This window comes from Hesperophylax consimilis, chromosome 14 (genome assembly GCF_061612785.1).
Source record: "Hesperophylax consimilis isolate HC1 chromosome 14, BYU_Hcon_1.0, whole genome shotgun sequence".
Taxonomy (NCBI): Eukaryota; Metazoa; Arthropoda; class Insecta; order Trichoptera; family Limnephilidae; genus Hesperophylax; species Hesperophylax consimilis.
Genome location: NC_142849.1, coordinates 2,487,553 through 2,507,672, shown reverse-complemented (window position 1 = coordinate 2,507,672; position 20,120 = coordinate 2,487,553). Strand labels below are relative to the sequence as shown.

Here is a 20,120-nt window from a genome sequence, read left to right as displayed (position 1 = left end):
TATAGCCCATGCTTAAAATTTTTTTTAACTTTAATTTGCTTTCGTATGTTATATATATTTTTTTTTCACTAACCCCACACAGGAGGCATTTATATATTTTCCCTCAGGGCATATGTCATCTTTTGGGATGCTGTGTGGAGGGTCTTTTTAAGGAAAGGAAGGAGAAGAAGTTCTGGGAAGGAAAAGGGTATGAGGGGTGGTTAGAAATTTAGGGATTAATGTGTCCAGGAGAGTGACGGACGTATGAATATATCCCTCCCGCTGCGACGCAAGGCGATGGGTTGAGAGACCAGATGGAGAGGTCAAAGGGTCTCCCCAAACCAGCGTCTCCCGATCTGGCACGCCACACAGGTGGTGGGCAGGCGAATCCTGAACACACCTCACCTGATGAACCAAGACACCCCTGCTAAATCAACAAACATAGCGAACCACGTTCCCACCTCCCAAATTTTGATATTTTATTATTTATACAGAGGTATTGTATTCGAGGAGAGGTTAGCCAAACATTTCTAATTTATATATATATAATCTAATATATATTAGAAATGATTCCCGGGTCATTCTTGGTCAACAATTGACACAAACTGGACTATTCTAGACCTGCGTCGGACATTTTTCAAGTAATATGGATACTATAATTCCACTTACTCCAAGCACTTGAGCTCTGTAAAGAATCACAAGACAAATATGCGTTTTGTGGTTGACCCAATGCAAGGTCTAAGGAATATTTAAAATGGTGTACAAGTGTGATATTAACTTGGCAAATATTGATCCATTTGTTTGAAGCTGGTCTAGACGAGCGGCTTGTAGTTAACACAAAAATACACATGATCATTATTTACTGGGAAAAGTCTAATTTCAATAATAATTGTTAACACTAATGATAAGTTTGTTGTGAAAGCGAAGCGCCCAAGGCTTGAATTTCTAACGTCATTTGTACCAAAATACTACATTAACCTAAAGAGTTGCACTAAACAAATAATATACTAAAGACTTTTACAGCGGAGTAACCAGCTAATTATGGCTTTATTACTGTAAAGTAACTACACCAGCAAACAAACAATCGAATGAACAGCTCAAAAGAATGTTAAACGCGGTTCAAGTTCCTTTTGATGGGTGTACTTGCTTGTTTATCGTCTCCGATCGTGTTTGTTTCTTATCTTTATTGCCGGTATCGGCAAAGCATGTTTTATATTTCATGGCGTATAAAGTAAGAAGTAAGATGACAAATTTCAGAAAAATCGGCTATTACTTGGGAAGAACTGAATGTTTTATTTTTCAAAGAGTCTCACGCTTGCCTTTTGAAGCGAACTGTTTTCGAAACATTGTTTGATATCAAACCGTTTATTATTTATAAATATACCAGTGCTGCCCCGTAATAAAAACCGCTGGAAATTGTAAAGCTGAAGGCATTATTAAAATATTTTCCTCAGGATCATTGCATATCAAAAACTAATTGGAAAGGATCAAAAATTTACCAATCGAATGAACTCCGTTTGTACTTTAAAAAAAATCAAAGGCAAACACAAAAGAAATACACATTTCAAATATAGAATTATCGTAATAAAATAATATTTTATCGCTTGTCTGTTATGATTTAATACTCATTAGTTTCAATTTTTAAAATTAAAAGTTTATTGAACTAAAATAATTTTACGCATTACGCAGAAATATTTCACATCAAGCATCCATGCACACACCGACAATCGAAATTAGTTTTATTTCTTTGAAAGCTGCGAAACCTTTATAAGTTCGATAACCGGACAACTCATGACATTAAAAAAAGTCATGAAAAATTATGAAAAAACCAGGGTAAATAGATTGCGTTACGTTATGTGTGCAGGAATTTTTTCATCACTTTTAATGACTATCTATATCATTTTTCAAAAGTGTATTGAATCGCCATTGTCCTGAGTTGCCATCGAACCGGTTTAAACAAGGATATCAGCGATTTCACTTTCATACCGATAGCAAAATTAATAATGCCCGAATTACGAGTAGCTATTTATTTAGGCAAACCTCAAACGTGAAAATAATTCCCTGGATTGTAACTGAAGACCCATCGTAATTAATAAAATATGACAATCATATTTTAACCTTTGCGGCGTACCAAAGGCTTGGAAGTTTTAAGTTTGTTTCCGTCAACACGAAAAAGGTCGTTATAAATGATTATGCCTTAAATATAACCGTGCTTATATCTGGGGTATTTTCGAGGAAAAATACACAAGAATTATTGATATTTCTTGATATAACATAACTCATTGAAAACGAATTAAAGTTGAATTATTTAATTTGAAAGTAGGTACTTTTGGGTAGGTGTAAGGACCAGACCTATCATCAAATCGAATAAAGCTTTGGAACTTATCAATATAAAGTTTATTGTATTATGCGATACGGAGGTGCTCCATACAAAATAATATGTACAATAAGTGAACTAGAGTTCTGGACGGTTTCTGACAGGGAATTGACTCTGCTCTGGACAGTTAAGAACCTCGCTTTACTTTACCCCTTAAGGAGTAACTTTGCCACAATTGAAAAAAGTTTTACAGTTTTCACATCTTGAAAAATATACGCTGTATTAAGTTTTTAAGCTTCTCATAAAGTCGTGACTTAAGTGACGAAGATGTGCATGCAAGTTATATATTTAAATCCTTCATACGTTTTCTTTTATTGTCACCAGTCCCATTGACAAAATGTTTCCCTACAAGTACCACTTTGAAATTCAACATTTCAATTGTACTTACCATGGTCTAGAAATGTGAACTTTAGATGTCATATTTTTAGGCTGCATCTTTCTAAACAAATATACCTACCTCTATTTTCTGTACAGCTTTTTTTCTAGAATTTGATCCCCTCTATTCAACATTGCATATCTTAAGGTTTGAATTTTTCTTAGAAATAAATTCGAATAACCTTTTTTCATCTATTGAAATGTTCGAGAAAATCAGATACATAGAGTAAAATATACCTATCATTTTATAAAACGTTATTTAACGATTTTCTAAATATTTTAGACAGAGAAAAGTTAAAGGGCGTTTATGCACTAATGCCCTTTTCCCAAAGGAATACGTAGTAGCCGATATTCATGTTGTGCACTCATATCGCAAACGAATTGTCGCACACATTCTGTACACGTCGCTACTGAAATCACTAGAGCCGAGTCTCCACCAATTATTGAATTCTCGAAACGTCAAAACCAGAATGCTTTCATAAACTTACTCACAACCATGGGCGGCTGAACCTTCAGGTCAATAGAACAATGACCCCCCAAAATTATGAGACAACAATAATTGTAGTTTATATTTATTAAGTTTTATACAAATCAAAATAACAATATAATTGTTTTGAATACTGCCAAATAGCGAGCAGCGAAAAATTGGCATTTGGCGGGTAGTGATATCTAACATTTCAGTTAGAAGCTCTTCCCATTCTGCATCTACCTATGCTCGGTCAAAAAGCACGCTGACCCAACTTCTGTCTCTATTAGCGCCATACAATAAACGAGATGACACTATAGTCCTATGGCCTAATATTACGCAGACGTAATTTCGCTAACTGGAGGTTTGGGTCATGTCCGAGACGGACTGACAGAGACAATACGATGAATATAATTGTGTTTGAAAGAGATAGTTATAAACATATGCCGGGTAGTTATTATACAATGTGTAAACTAGCTTAAAATACACTTTTTTTAATATTTTGATAGTTCTGAATATTCGTGTGCTATTCTTGTAATTTGTGAAGAATCATTATATTTTTTCGAAAACAGTTGTTGTCATATTAAAATAAAAATATAATTTAGATAATAGCTTCATTTAAAACATTTTTTTTCTTTATATTTCACTTTGTTTGTTATTAAAGGAGATTTAATAAATATAATAGAATAAAATGTTTTGTGTAGTGATTTCAAAATAAATATTACACGGTCATTCTGTATTTCTAATTCATTGTAGGTAATTAATTACCACTCATGCAAAGTTGCGAAATGCTAAGTTACAAAATGCTAAGTTACAAAATGCTAAGTTTACTAATGAAAATCTTAAATAATTTTTACTAGTATTAAAGTATCAAATCAATTTGAGTTTAATTGATGAGATATATCAATTAAAAATTAAATTAGAGATTCAATTAAAGATCGCAACTCATCAGTTTCCGTACCCGCAATTTTTACATGTTATCATTCTTATCCCATCTAAAGCACACGCATTGTTACAAAATGTCTGAAACAATTGACGCCATGTTTAAATGTGAGACTGGTACGATTACCAGTCTCACATTTAAACATGGCGTAAGGATACTTAAATCGTCGAGTATTGAAAACTTGCGTATCCCCGTGGAAGAAAGGTCTTAGGTTAAGGATTCCGACTCATCAATCTTATGTATGCTAGAAAAGCTTCAAAATATTCATTTACCAATGTGATAAATAAAATGGAATCTATTTAGTATGATAGATCATTTTTATTATTTATTATAATAACGTTCTGTTGGTTTAGATTTCTTATCATAAATTATTGTTCTTAAATGCCAAATAGCAGCTGATTTAATTAGGATTCCCATTTCACGTTCGCCTTTATCCTTCTGTTTACCAGGCGAATAGATGAATGTCTTGGGTAATTTAATATTTCCAATTAATATCTGATATAATGACGATGTAATTTGAGAAGCATTTCTCTTACAATATTTATTCTGTCTGAGCACCCTCACCATTTACCAACCTATTATTAATGTAACATCTGACGGAGTGCGCCATTGTGAACGTATTCTCGTAAATATGTATATTGTTCTTACTATTATGGTGATGGAAAAATGTGGATCATATTTCTATGTAGAATGTATTTGATAAATTTATATATTGGCGTGGACTGTGCTGTATAACTGCTCCAAACCATCTGGAGCCAGTGATACTATGGCACCCCCAACTGGGGTATGTTGTGCGGCTTAACGTAGTGGGGAAGAGAAGGAGGTAGAGAAGAAGAAGGTGGTGAAGTACCTGACTATTAAGATTTGGTCATCAAACATGGCTAAAGTCATTTCAAGCTACGTTTCGATTCTGAATCGGTCTTTCCTGAAAGTATGTTACACAAATCTGTGCTGCAAATAAACTATATATAATATATTATGATGATAAAAATATTAAATATTAACAAACATGTACCGAATTCGAAAGATGAAACTACCATTACTTTTTCACTTTTTTATGATTCTATTTACAGGGCAAAAAATATGATTTATATAACCACCTTGGATTAAGGTAGCGGTGCTTTTTTATTCGATTTCTGAAGAAAATAGTGTTCCGTTTCGTAAATTCGGTAGACTTCAAAAATATTCAATATGTTTTTCAATTTTTCTAATAGTAATTAATCTTCTATTATTTATTTCGTTTTCCCGTCTCATAAATCTATTATTTTGTTCACAGATAAACCCTTTGGTGTCATGAAATACTGAGAAAACTTCACCAAAGTGATATAAAGGTAAGTCCCAGTTTTATTTGTATTATTTGTTAAATGGTGTCCCTTGTTCATTGCGGTCGATTTGAGTGTCCGAGGCTGTATGTAATATGCCTTCTATTTTATCAGGTGAAATACAGAGAAGCAACGGTAGACAGATATAGGTAAGGGAGGAGGAAGAAATGGTGGGTGAGGTTTTTATAGGAAACACAATATTATATTAAAGGTGCACGGAGAAAATGAGTATAGCTTTTTTATCAAGAATCTGTTAAAAATATGACTGCATGACCATCCCCTAATGAAATATTAGACATTTAGAATAGATTTACACATATAAATACTCGTGTTCACGCAGGTAACCTAGTCTGAATAAATATAATGGAGGAGATGCGACAGTATTTTTATTTTAATAACACGTGTTCTGACTTACTCATAACATATTCGTGCTTTACTGATATTTTGTTATGAAATTTGCCAATTCATTCGACCTCTAGTCCCGTTTTTAACAGGAAAACGAATAATTATACCAGATTTTTAATAAATTAACAATATTTCATATCGGTAAATTTTCTCCATGTAGTAAAGATACACAATTTTTCCGAAACATATTTACCACAAATCAAGCATTTAATTTATTAATAGTATTAAAATTAAATTACTTCTACTTTAAAAATATAATATTAATGTATATATAAATGGGTAGTAAATAAAAAAAGAGTATCCTATTAAAACCGTGGTTTTAACAAGTACTCCATTTTTACAAAAAAAAAATTCCTCAATTTTTTATTTTGTATTTTATAAATTAAAAAAATTAAATGTTTGGTGATTTACTCAACTACCATATTAGGTTCATGCCCGTATTATGGAAGTCGTACATGATTTATGTAAGAATAACAAAATATAAAACATAAGGGAAAAGGACATGTAATGGTAAAACAAAAATGATAAATAAATGCTAATTATTATTATTGAAACCACATTAGAAATAAAAATTTAAAACAAAAAGGTATTTTAAAGAAAATAGAAATAAAATATTAAAAGTAAGATTAAAATACATTTTTATTTATTTAACGTTTGTTAATCACAGTAGGTACTCGTCTAGTAAATTACTAACTAACTAACTAACCATCACGCCGTTTCCCCGCAGGGGTAAGCAGAGAGGACGGACCGCCAAACAACTCGGTCTTGGCACACACTTCTTGCCTCATTCACATTCATACATCGTCTCATACATACTCTTCTATTATTTTGACTCTTGACATGGCCCGACTCGAGTATCTGATTCACTTGATCGTGCCATGTCTTCCTTGGGCGTCCCCGACTTCTGCTACCATTCGCATTTGCATCATATATCCTCCTTACACTCCTATCTTCGCTCATTCGCTCTATATGCCCAAACGACTAGTAAATTACCTATTACCAATTACCATTGTCGAATTTGAATTTGGTGATATAAAAAAATTTAAATTAAATCATAGAGTGAAAACTTTCGAGTGAGATTGGACATTGTTCCGTTTCTTCTTATTTTTTCCTACGTGCTTGACTCTCCAGACTGTTATTTTTGTGGTCTAGAAGTAAAATTTTAGACCACATATTTTTTGGCCGTCCCTCTCCAAACAAATATCCTCTCTTCTTTTTTTTTTGTGTTTATTCAGTTTTTTTTATTTGTACATTATTTTCTCTTACTTAGATCTTACAAAACTGATCAATCAGTTTAATTGTAAGAAATCTCTCACTTTTTCTATTTATTAGCTTATAACAATATATTTAATTTCAACTTGATATCTTGGTACCACAATATTAATTGTTTTTATGTTTGACGGAGGTAGAAAGATCTAATTTTCGTTTTTATTTTTTAATGACATGTCTCATTTTTAATATCTTCTGGTAATGAGTTAAACAATTCCGGAATTTTATGTCTTTTTGTTCTATCTCCGTATACATTTTGCGATATTTTAATAATAAACATTTGTGCTTCTCTATGCCTAGTAGGGTAGTTATGGTTTACAGGTTTTTTGAATTCTTATTATCAAGCCTTATTTAAAATGGTCTCCCCACCGTTCAACATCTCATCTCTTCTAAGTATGAACTCGACTCCAATGTTCCACATTATGAAATTTGGCCATTTTAATATAATTGATATATAAATTAACTTTCCCTCTCTCCATAATTTGATATGATGACCTAGAAACCCTAGAAGGGTGAAAGCCAGAAACATTTGAAAACAAATTACAATTATATACTCAATTTTGTCAAACCCCATTTATTTACCCCAAATCAAACATGTAATTTGTATTCATAATAAACTAGTACTAATGTAAGAAGTGAATATTAATAAATTTGTAATACTTTTAAATACTTAACATTTTGTATTACTTCCACTTATCATCTATTTATCTCTTTAATAAGTACAAGCATAGAAATAAATAATAAAAACCTAAGGGTTTATGCTAAAGCGCTCACATAATATTTTGGATTATTGTGTTTGTATCAGAAAGAACCCATTCTAAAATATAGCACTAAATAAACGGGTATTTCTATAGTGAGCTTACAAAAAAATGAAATTGAGTCATTTCAAAATGAAAAATTTCTAAGAATGAGATAAAAATTATTCAAACTTAAGGGGACGGTATCAAATCTCGACTTCAGTACAGTTAGGTATTATTGCTACTTGTAAATGAATCGGTCGGCCGCTAGAACACCTGCGTCTTTTGAGTAGATAGGGGGATGATTGACACGGTTTTGATAAAATACGAAATAAAAATACACGTGCTTTATAAAATTTATATTTATTTACTCAATAATGGATACAACTTGACAGAATAAAAATCATACTAGCAAAATAATGGATATACAGTCACATCTTTTACGCCCTGGACCTTTTTTGACATCTCAGTTTTTTACTCAAAGTCACATAGAATCTAATCGTGTTTTGACTTGGAAAATATTTTTGGTTCATAAATTTAATTGTATGGTTTGTGTAATGACAATAACTTTTTTTTTTAAATATAATATTACCAGAAAGCAATGGGTGTGAAAAAAGGGAAAACGTAAAATTAAGTTACGACAAATATTTTTTGATTATATATTTAGTGCGATAGAAATGGAAAAAAGTTTATTTGTAAATCATGAATGTAATTTGAAAATTTATTTCAATGTTTTTTTCGTACTCGGGAAAGAATATATTTTACAATTTTAACTTAGATATACAAAAAAGTAGAATGAAGTACATTAACTAAGAAAAAAACACAGTCTAAGATAGATATAAAGAAGTTGATAAAAATTGATATAAAATTATCTAAATGTCTTGGTTAAAAATACTTTTTTCATGTTTTTAGCATAATATCCTCGAAAAGTGCCAAAACTTTGGCTTTCTTTGTGGTTAAGGCTATTAAAAAAGTTTTTTGTACATTGTATAAAATACACTATAATTCTTACTATGCATGTTACCGTTAATATATTATTTTATATTTATTTTCTCTCTATCTCATATATATATTTATATATATTTTTTTTAATAATTTATTTATAATACTACTACCCGGAATTAGCCATCAACGAAATTCAGTGCATTTATCAATGGATCTGATAGACATTGTTCCCAATCTTAGCGACAGTTTGAAAGGAATCGGTAGAATCGTTGAAAGCACCTTCACACTAGTCTCGCAAAGTCCATCTCCAAACTCCGTAATCCAGATTTTGCACCAAATCGGCAGAAAACTCAAGAAATTCAAGCTGGATGCTGAAGTTATGACGTTAGATCCGAGTTCAATGCACATCCAAACTCCTTAATCCAGATTTTGAACCAAATCAGTAGAAAACTCGAGAAATTCAAAATGGATGCCAACATTATGTTTTTTGACGTTAGATCCGAGTTCAATGCACATCTAAACTCCCTAATCCCGATTTTGAACTAAATCGGCAGAGAACTGCAGAAATCCAAGATGGATGCTGAAATTATGCATTTTGACATTAGATCCGAGTTCAATGCACATCTAAACTCCCTAATCCCGATTTTGAAATAAATCGGTAGAGAACTGAAGAAATCCAAGATGGATGCTGAAATTATGCATTTTGACATTAGATCCGAGTTCAATGCACATCTAAACTCCCTAATCCCGATTTTGAACTAAATCGGTAGAGAACTGAAGAAATCCAAGATGGATGCTGAAATTATGCATTTTGACATTAGATCCGAGTTCAGTGCACATCCAAACTCCCTAATCCCGATTTTGAACTAAATCGGTAGAGAACTGGAGAAATTGATTGATGCCGAAATAATGCATTTTGAAATTAGATCCGAGTTCAAGCCACCACCTACTCCGTTTTACCGACTTCGATAGAAGTCGGTAAAAATTTGTAGAAAACTTGTCCATCGGAATGATGTATTTTGAAAAACCTTATTCTTCTTTTCCTCCAGTGGAGCGGTCTCTTTCGGCGCTGTACGCGCGAGTCCCTTTATTATTTCCCATTTATGTGCCCCTTTATTATTTACGTATTGGTACCTGAAAAAGGTAAAAAAAAGTTGAGACCGTAAAACAAGTTTCAAATTATATATTACAAAATAAATAATATTTAATTTCCACTTACCCCTTGGCTATAGCACCAATCTCCTCTGGATTCCTATTAGAAATTTGAAAGTTGGCCGAGGACTGCAGAATAAACAAAATAAGCGTGCTCTCACTTCCGAATTCACCTCGAGACTGACAGTGACTAGCGGTGTTCGGTCAAGCCATGGACAATGATTTCATCCATAGGATTTTGTATGACGGAAAATAATTGAAATATTCGGGAAGTTTAATTGAATCACAACAAAAATCCATATATGTTAAAGTGTTTTTTATTTATTTAAAATGACCTGTATCATATTTACTTTGAGATGACCGATGGATTTAAAAAAAAAATCTCTCTGATAGGAGCTATTCTGCTTCCAGCGAAGGCATTTTTGAAGTTTTACGTAAAGTTGCAATGTGTATTTCATATAGAATAAAAAAGTTTACGATAAAAAAAGTTAATTCACTGGTAACATAAGACATTTTTCTAACTAACCCTATAGAATTTTTAGATAAATTATTAGTGGTATTCCCTTTACTAGGTAAATACAAAGTGATGTTTAGCGCTATTTATGATACTTCCCCCATTGCTTAAATGAAAATGAATAAAACTTTCCAATAAACATATTTTTTTAAATTTAAAAAAATAATCTTGTAACTTTGGCGTTTTTGGGTTTTTTTACAAAATACCAAATTAACACTATTTCAAGCTATTCCGTAATTTTTGTTGTGCAAGTTTTATGCGTTCGCTGCCAAACAAGACAATATTTGAGATTTTTCACTTTTGAAACAAAAGAAGAAAACAGTTATTATTTATTATAAATTGCATCATTAAATTAAAAATCACCATTTTTAATTGTTTCCTCGTATAAACAGGCCATCGAATGTCGGTTTAATATTCTATTAATTAGTCTGCAATAGAGAGTTAAGCTTTCTAGAAATTTCGCCGCTTTAATCACAGAATTACTACATTAGTTGCTTGCACCACGCTTATACACTATTTAGCGGTGTCTTTTATAATATCGTTACATACGCTTGTCCGTATTATAATTCTGCCAAAGGATTATAAATTTATAAATTACAAATACATCTTTCTTTAGACGTAAAAGTTACTTGCAAAGAAAATTATTTCAACTTAGGGTAGGTATGCATATTTTTTTCTCACTTTTTAGTTACAAATTTCACTATGGTATTTGCGATGTATTTTCCATGTGCGTAAAGAACTGTATATTGTACATAGGTACCACATTTATTTGAAATTAATTGATTTCTTCGCTGGAACAAATAGTATGCGTAATACTGTGCGCTTGCGGAAACCAATGATTTTTCACGGTTTTTCCAGTTTATTAAAATTAGTGTAAAAGGAATGAGCTATGCAACTTGTCACTATGCAACAGCGTTTTCTTTGATGGCAAACTTGATACGAAACTAGCACGATATAAACTGTCCATTTACTTTGTTACAATAATTTGGTTGTTTTAATATAAACATTTTGAACTTGTAAAGAACAGAAGTACACAAACAGTAGTTATAATCATAATTACTAACTGATACTGTTAAGGATTTAAGCATTTTATATCTGGATGTATATTTGCTTTTTGAGGCAAACAAACAATAATACTGTACATTTATATATTCATCACATCACAAGCAATAATTTCCGCTTACTGTGGAGGTAGTAGAAGATTTTCAAATATTGTCAGGTTATTTGTAACCCGGGAAAGTTTGTATTTCTTTTAAAAAATATAAATAAATATACGCTGTGTGATTGTACTGTAAATGTATTGATTTATTAATAATGCTGTACATACTTTACATTCCTATGTAAAATTTAAAATACAATCACACAAAACCAGTAGATTTTGCCAGGAAAATAATTACTATTATCGAAAATAATTATTTTTCCTGACTTTAACTGGCCAGTGAAGGAATAAATTCACAAGCTTGAATTTGACTGGCAACATTTGTTCGTGAATTTTGGCACCGTTTCCGCCAGTGAGGCACTTCTTGAAGTCTCGCCGTTTGGGGTGCGATGACAATTCGATTATGTCACATAATCAAAGTTATTGACTTATTTTTTTAACTTTTGAGCAATCCTTGTTGTTAAGGATGATTGTGCCGCGTGCCGTCGTGATATTTTGAGTTTTCAAAATGAGTACTCTCTTTTCGTTTTTTTTAAAATTTAAAGTGTGCTGAGAGACACCGGGAGTTTTGCTTTTCCTAGCTAATCGAAAGCCGTCTGCCGCTGGAGATGATGGAAAACGTATTTGATAATAACGCGGATGCGCCCCGAAACTGAGTCGTTCACGCAAATGCCTTATTTGTGGGCCCCCTCGATGGAAAAGGCCTCGACGTGTGCCATCTACCAGCACGTTGGCGGCTACCCTCGCTTTAAGGCCTTACATAGCCTTTTAATTAGCTCCGCGGGATGCTGTGGATGGATCATCCAAGGTGACAAGAGATCTTGCTCCTGCCTTCTGCCCATCCTAGTTGTTCCACGTACCTTCTACGTTGTTTTTTTTAGATTAACCCAGTTTTACGTCGGGTCCACAGGTATGATGATTGTTTGATATTTATTTTTGCAAATGCTGATTACTAATACTATTTTGTTTTGGTTTAAATATATATTATATGATTGCTCCTAGCAAACTCTTTTTATTTAAGAGCAAAAAATATAACCTTTTTCCAATAACAGCACAATCTTTACCATAGCCCACCTTAACCTGAGAGGGTCTCAACAGCCCCGGCAATAATTTATACATGACATTTAACACCCCAACGCTTTTCCATGTTATAATTTTATTAAAAGTTTTTTTCTAAGATTTTTACGGAGCTAGTTTATAAATATTTTGTGACCCGGTATAATGAGCATGTTTGCTTGTCATGGCCTAAATTCAAATCCCCCTTCCCTAGAACTAATCGGCTAGAAATCAGTGACGTACAGCCCATAAAGATTGAAATGCTGCGTCTGCCCCAGTGAGGTTTAAAATTCTAACCTAAAAAACGATACAATGTAAAGAAACAATAAATAAATAAATATTTATATAGAATCACTAAAAGATCAGTTACAAAACTCATTGTAGAACGAGCAGAACTTATAATACATAGGTAAGATTTAATAGGTACAATTTTACATTGGTATTTTGATATACCAATTTCACAGTTTCACAAACAAAACAATACACAAACAGAAAAAGGGAGGTTAAGTAGAGCAACAAGAAGAAACAGACAGAGATATACAAATAATCACAAAGCCAAGATAAGTATTTAGAAGAAGGTACTTACCCATTTTTAATACATTGCTAAAACTAGATTATGCTCGATTACAAATACAGGGGATAGAAAAGGAGAGAGAAAGAAAGAAAACAATATTTCTGGTCAGTTTATTTTTATTTTTATTTTGTTACGAACTTCTACGCTCATTTATTCAGTTGGCTATAATAATCAGTGGAAGATTGTAATGGTGGTTTTTAATAATTCATACCCGGCCGTCTCCGTGGTTGAATAGTAACGATCTTTGCTACAAATTCCAACGTCGTGGGTTCAAATCCTGGCGTGCATTGTTAAATTTTATCTGATTAATTTGTATTTTTTCTAGTTTATTTTCGACATGTTCCAAAGTGGTCGATACTTTCTGGATGGCCCTGGTGGAAAATCACTCAAGTTTTTAGTGAAGTTAACCTCACTACAAACCCCAATTGGGGATGCCATAGTCTCTCTGGCTCCAGACGGTTAGGAGCAGTTGGGAAGCTTGTGCGCTGTAGTCACATAAAAACCACTTTGCATGTATACATATAAATACAATTTATGTAGAATAATTTTCTCGGTATTCTACATCTTACACCCGTGAAAACCTTAACCATAACATACGTATTTATATGTATATACGTAACTATGTGCAAACCCCTTTGACCTTTACCCTATGTACATACCTCTTTGTTCCTGCATTACTCCACCCAAATTACCTGTTACCCAACTACCTGTCTCTGTCTGATATAGTACCTACACGCCGTCATCAGTGATAGTGCAAAAATGTATTCTACTTAACCAGTGTGTTAAGAAAGGCTGTGCAGTGTACCCTTTAAGTGTTCCTCAGTGCGTTTAGATCGAGTCTACTACTGAAACTTGTGCAGATATAACTAGAGCAGTGTTCTTCAAGGCCATAATATCACCTTGAAGAACACTGCTGGTTATATCTGCACAAGAGACCAGGGGTCATTCAGAATCCTCTTTCAATTCTAACTGTTAACCACAGCTCACCAATAGTTTAGTCAAATATTGATTACAAATAAAACCACAAATTGATTCGTTAACAACATTTGCGACTCCAAACTTGGCGAACTACGCACATCCTCTTTTGATCATACAGCAATGCACGCCACTGCTAGAACTACTTCCCCAGAACCAACTTGTCACGGAGACATCGTCTGGAGAAGCGGAGTTTTCCACCATTCAATTAATAATTATTAATTATTTAAGGAATTATTCTCGTGGAAGTGGAACAAGATATTTAATTGAATATTATCAACTACTCGTCTAAAGATATTCGACACTTTCGACAGTCCCACAGCTAGAATATTCGGAAAACAACATTAATTATGAATATAAGCATCTTAGGACGTTTTTCAGTTGAGATATATATATTTATTTTATTTTTTATTCAGAGTTATTGATCAGCTCACTCTTGTTATTTCTAATGTCGAAAACTAATGCTAAAAATAAAAAAAATGGTATAATGTGTGGAGTAAATGATAATCATAAACGCCAGCTTATCCTTATAACCTTATTTTTTATACGTATCCTTAACGATACGTTTAAAAATCGTGGAAAACTAAATATGGTAGATTATATACTATTTTTATAAATATATGAATACATTATCTTGTAAGACGCTAAAATTTACAAATCATAATTTTGGAATAAAAAAGTATGTTATGCGCCAATAACGAAAAGTTAACGGAAAGGAACGAGAGGATTTTCTCGGAAGGAAAAACAAAGGAATTAGGGGTGAGTATGAATCTAAGGGGTTAGTGGGTCCTGGAGTGACAAACCTATGAAACTTGACAAGCTGATTAAGACGCCTCTTCCGGTAAAACATCCTGGGTTTGATTCCTAGTTCGATTATCACTATCTTTTTATTTTTCTCTATCTTGTTCTTTTTCATGTTATGTTTAGATTTATTAGTATGATATTCTTCTTCGAATGATATATTACATTGATGATTTTAACCTTCAAAATAAGTCAAAAAGAAAAATTGGTTCCTGTTATTCATTTGTTGAAAACTGTTGAATACGCAGTATCATTATTTTTTATTTTATCAGCTCGCGAAGTTTTGAGACAAAAAATTTACCACCACGTAAGGCCAAGCTAGTCAGGTTCAACGTCTCAAAAACACAAGCTTGTTAAAGAGGGAGATCAATGACTGTCTGGTGCAATTTAATGGAAGCACCCTCCTAAAAAAAGACCCTATTAACATTGTTGGAGTAAGTTTATCAGACCTGCTCAAGTATCGGGGCTCTATAGAAGCCCGTACAAATCTGGCTTCCAAAAAACTAGGCGTCTTGTATAGGGCTATCAGATTCTTCTACAGTAACCAACTACGAAATCTATACAAATCTCAATACGCCTCTGGGCTGAAGCCCCACAATACTTGATAAACCTACTTGATTCTGAGCAGAGGAGGGCAGTCCGTCTGATTGAAAATCCATTGTCCATAATGCACAGACGCAATGTTGGCAAGCTGAGTCTGTCCAACAGGTATTTTAATGGAGCCTGCTTTAAGGAGCTAGTAGCATTGATCCCCGGCGCGCCGGTGCACGTGCGTGAAATTCGACGTACACGAGCGGAACACCCGTTCACAGTTGTTGGCTTCATGAGAACGGGCCGCTTCTTCGACTCGGTTTTGTGTAAGACGGCTTGTATATGGAACGAGTTACTGGCATCTGTTTTTTCTCCTTAATATATTCCGGGCCTCCTCAAGACCTGTACAATAAATCCCTTCCTACAGCCCCTCCCTTGACCCTACTCACGACGCTGCTCAACCGGGTGGTGAAATAGCTCCCAGGCCTTTACACTGTACAGTTAGGGGCGCTCTTGTGAGGTGTCACATAAAAAACTTAATTTATTAAATAGTGGTTAAATTTATTTCAGTGATTGCTTAGATTATTCTAAGAATATTGAAGTTTCAGTTAAGTTATTCGAAGCGTGGCAGAAATCCCAAGGAATAGCCGTTGAAATGCGTTCCTCGACAATGGATTGTAAAATTTAATATCGAGAACGTGCGAAGTTTGTTTGTTATGTTTTTTGGAAGCAATTGCAATTTCAACTTCACTGGAACTAGTTTATAACTAAAGTTCTGAAGCTAGCTTACAATTGAAAAGTATTTGCCGTAACACAGTTAGTCGTAGTTCTGGACTCCCTCTACATTTCCTTGGAAAAGTGGTTAGCTAGTGAGGACAATTTTATCAAAATATTAACTTATTACTTAGTCAAAAATACTGCAGCCCAAAATACGATGCAGTTAGATCGCACTAGTAGACACCACATTTCAGAATCGAAACGATGTGAAGAAACAGTTTATAAAGTTATGTATAATTTGATAGATAGTGCACATATCCTAAAATACTATAAGTTTTTTGTACCAAACAACTACTGATGGTGGCGGCACCACGATCTGCTATGCATATCACATGGCAGAACAGACGTATTGGATCAGCACAGCATTATGCGGAGTATGGGGATGCTTCATAACATCTCGCTTGAAGGTTTCAACATGCGAATAACGTATTCATGTCATTTTGGTTAACTTTTATGTTGAAATAACTCATTACTGTATTTTTATGACTGTTGTTTTATTTTAGTTTTATTTTGTTTATTTATTTAACGCCCAGAGGGCTTTTACATGTAGGTGGTACAATTTTGATGACAGACAATTTTGAAACATGAGAAAGAAATAATAAAAATAAAATTACATTAAAAAATAATATATGCAAGAAACAAAATTAAAAAGAACAAGAAGATAAATTAAACAATACAGTGATTTAACTGGCTTACAAAAATACAACTTCTTTTAGGATTAGTACTGAAATATGTCTTTTACGTGATCCACAAAATTCGCAAAGTTAATATTAAATATATCGACATCACCTAAGTATTGGTTTCCCATAGTGTGAAACCGTTGTATTGGAGAGTTCGCAATGTAATTGCGCTTATGTGTGTTGCAGTGGAATAGTGTATTTTGTCGTGTTGTGTATGATAAATGACACCAGATCTGAATAGCCTAGAGCTTTAAAACCTTTCTCTTTCTACATCCACCAGTCACGTGACTGGTCCCATTCAGTTAAAACTCTTGTAAGATTAAAAATAATAAATCAAAATTTTAAAAAACATTGATTCTTAAGTTAACATTTTTGCTCAGGTAGAAACAATATCGAACTAAAAATTAGTATGGGCGGCAGTATTTTCACGATTTTATTCAAACCGCATACGTAAACCAAACCAAAAAGGGTTCGGATGAAAGATGTTGCAGGTTCCGCTCGGATGATGGCGAAAAGTTTGTAATTTTTACTTTGGTACCGCTACGTGAGATGGCGACATTTCGAAGGCATTGAAGGAGAGGTAGAAAATAGATTTCTGAGAAGGTTTATTTTTATCAAGGAAAATTTCTGAATCACTTCATTCTCTTTTGAACGTGTCATTACAAAATCATTACCTAGGACTACTCATGGTTGCAATACATTACGATGTTACCTTTTAAAACCACCAAAGACTGAAATATATACGCCTTTTGAACTATCTTAAGAAGTAGTGAAACATGTTTTATAAAGAGCTTTTTCAACAAAATTTTGCTTCGAATTCTTTTTATTTATTTATTTACATACGCAGCTCCGAGAAAAATCACGAAATATTAAAATAAAATTGTAGGATTTGTCAAGTTGAAAGCCTTTAAAAAATATTAGCCTAGGGATCATTGCGTTTCAAAATCAAATATTTTAATTTTCTTTTTAAATAACATGATAATCTTTTGTTGACAAATTAGATAGACGTTAGAAGTATACCTTTCGAATGAACACCATTTCAAAATATGCCTTCCTAAAGAAAATATTGTAATTTTTCACCACAATACAATTATTTTTTGTTGATAAATCAGAAGACGTTAATTGTAGATGAATTAGATTTTTTTACATTAACCCCACACTGGACGCCATGAGAAAAATAATGTATTTCCTTTTTTATCTTTAGGAATGCTGTGTGGAGGGTTTTTTAAGGGTAGAAAGGAGATGAAGTTCTAGGAAGGAAAAGGGTATGAGGTTTGGGTAGGAAATGTAGCGATCAGCGTGTCCAGGATTGAAGGGCGGATGATCTATCCTTCCAGCTGCAGCGCAAGGCGATGGATCAAGAGAAATCAGTTGGAAATGTCAAAGGGTATCCCCAAACCAACTTCTCCCGATCCAGCACGCCAAACGTGTTAACTAATAAATGGTTCCCGGGGTTGCGGTACCAAAACCCGCCTTCCAGACATTTGGATAGTTAAGGTCGGAGTAAGGAGTTGAACGGTTACTCTGCTCAGTGACCAGTGACATTTTCCACCAGTCACCAGTCATTTAAACCTTTATTATTCTGGTTTCAGCTCATTAATTTGCTTCTTTGGTTGTACAACAAACATTGTTGTAGGTACATTCCAATTTTAAATACTTCATCGGAAAATTGTAGACAAGTATTTAGGGTAGAAGAATGTGTCTAAGTAGGTACCCGGATATCCAAATCTGGTTATTGAACCAAAACCTCCTTGAGATAGACAAAATGGCATAAAATAATTAGGCCCTAACGTCTGAGTGATTACAGTCGCTGTCCCTGTAAGGCAGAGAATCTGGGTTCGATTCCCAGTTTTGACTGTGACCTTTTTATTTTTCTTGTTCTGTTTCATGTTTTGTTTAGATTGATTATTATAATCTACTTCTTCTCTAGTAATAATAAATTAATCATTGATTAAAATTATATGCGATAAACCGATATTCATTATGTAAATACGATTTTTATTTTCATCTTCGTTTATTTTTCAATACATATCCAATTTCACATTCAGTGTTCTTCCTGACCCTTATTATTGTTCCCAGCTTCCGTCCATCTGTTTAACGTCCATCACTGACTGATAAGTAGGTTACCATGCTTGCTGGCAGTCCTTCCTTACCCAGAGATTTGGTGCAACCATCTCCAACATTGTCTGTAGTAACCGATAACCTCCCGCTGCCGGTACTTACTGCCAGTTATCTGATGAACTCATTTAACAACCGTACATGTGGTTTCGCTCGCAACTCACAACTGTTTTAAAATGTTTTTTCCTTCGCTATATAAATAATGATTTGTATTATTTGAACAATGGTGAGCTGTATTTGCAGCTGAACATGGTTGGGTAATGCGAAAGTATTGGAGCCATCATTCACGGCCTAGTTTCCCAGTAAGAGTTTTTGACTTAAATAGTAAATGCAGTTCATGTTGCATGATATCCTGTTAAAAACGTGATGGCAATCCATTTCTTGATAAAATATTAGTCCATTCAGAATATATCGGAAAACGTGTTCAGGCAGCAGCGCTTTTCCTGATAAAAATAATGAATACAACGCGTAAGTAGATAGCGGTTGGAAGACATCGGGGATATCTTCAAATGATGTTCACGGTAAAAGACATGGCACTACCAAGATATATTTGATTATTACTCATTATTGATACTATGGAGGGTTAGGAACAGGTAAGTAGAAAACGTTACTCATAATCCGTATACCTGCCGTAATACCGCAGTATTAGGATATGTTGTTTAATAGAATTTGAACAATTCATCAAATTTCAACGTTCATTTTCGGGTTCCGTGAAAGTCCTATTCAAGTTCAGTTATTATATCATTATAGGCCAGTCACTTGATGGAAATGAAATTATAACAAAACCTGAAAAGAACTTACACAGAACTTGAAAATTATGTAACTTTAAAATTTGAAGAATGGCTCAAATTCTCTAAAACAACGGGTGCTTGGCTGACATATTTTTAAACCGCCCGACCCCTAGATTAGGGACGCATTATTATCGTATTAAGATGGAGATCGCGGACTTTGTTAAAAGTCTGGTT

At 33.5% G+C, this 20,120-nt stretch overlaps 1 protein-coding gene across 7 annotated transcripts in view; it reads left to right on the top strand.

Moving 5' to 3' along the window:
* LOC149417772 (angiotensin-converting enzyme-like) overlaps window positions 1–20,120 on the top strand; it is a 444,505-nt gene that overhangs the window by 156,672 nt on the left and 267,713 nt on the right. For 6 of the 7 annotated variants that reach the window (XM_089639417.1, XM_089639414.1, XM_089639413.1 and 3 more), the window contains one exon: window positions 5,417–5,471. The exons of the other annotated variant lie outside the window; for it this stretch is intronic. The gene's annotated coding sequence lies outside the window, so the exon portion shown is untranslated. The remainder of the gene's footprint in view (window positions 1–5,416; window positions 5,472–20,120) is intronic. 7 annotated transcript variants of the gene reach the window in all.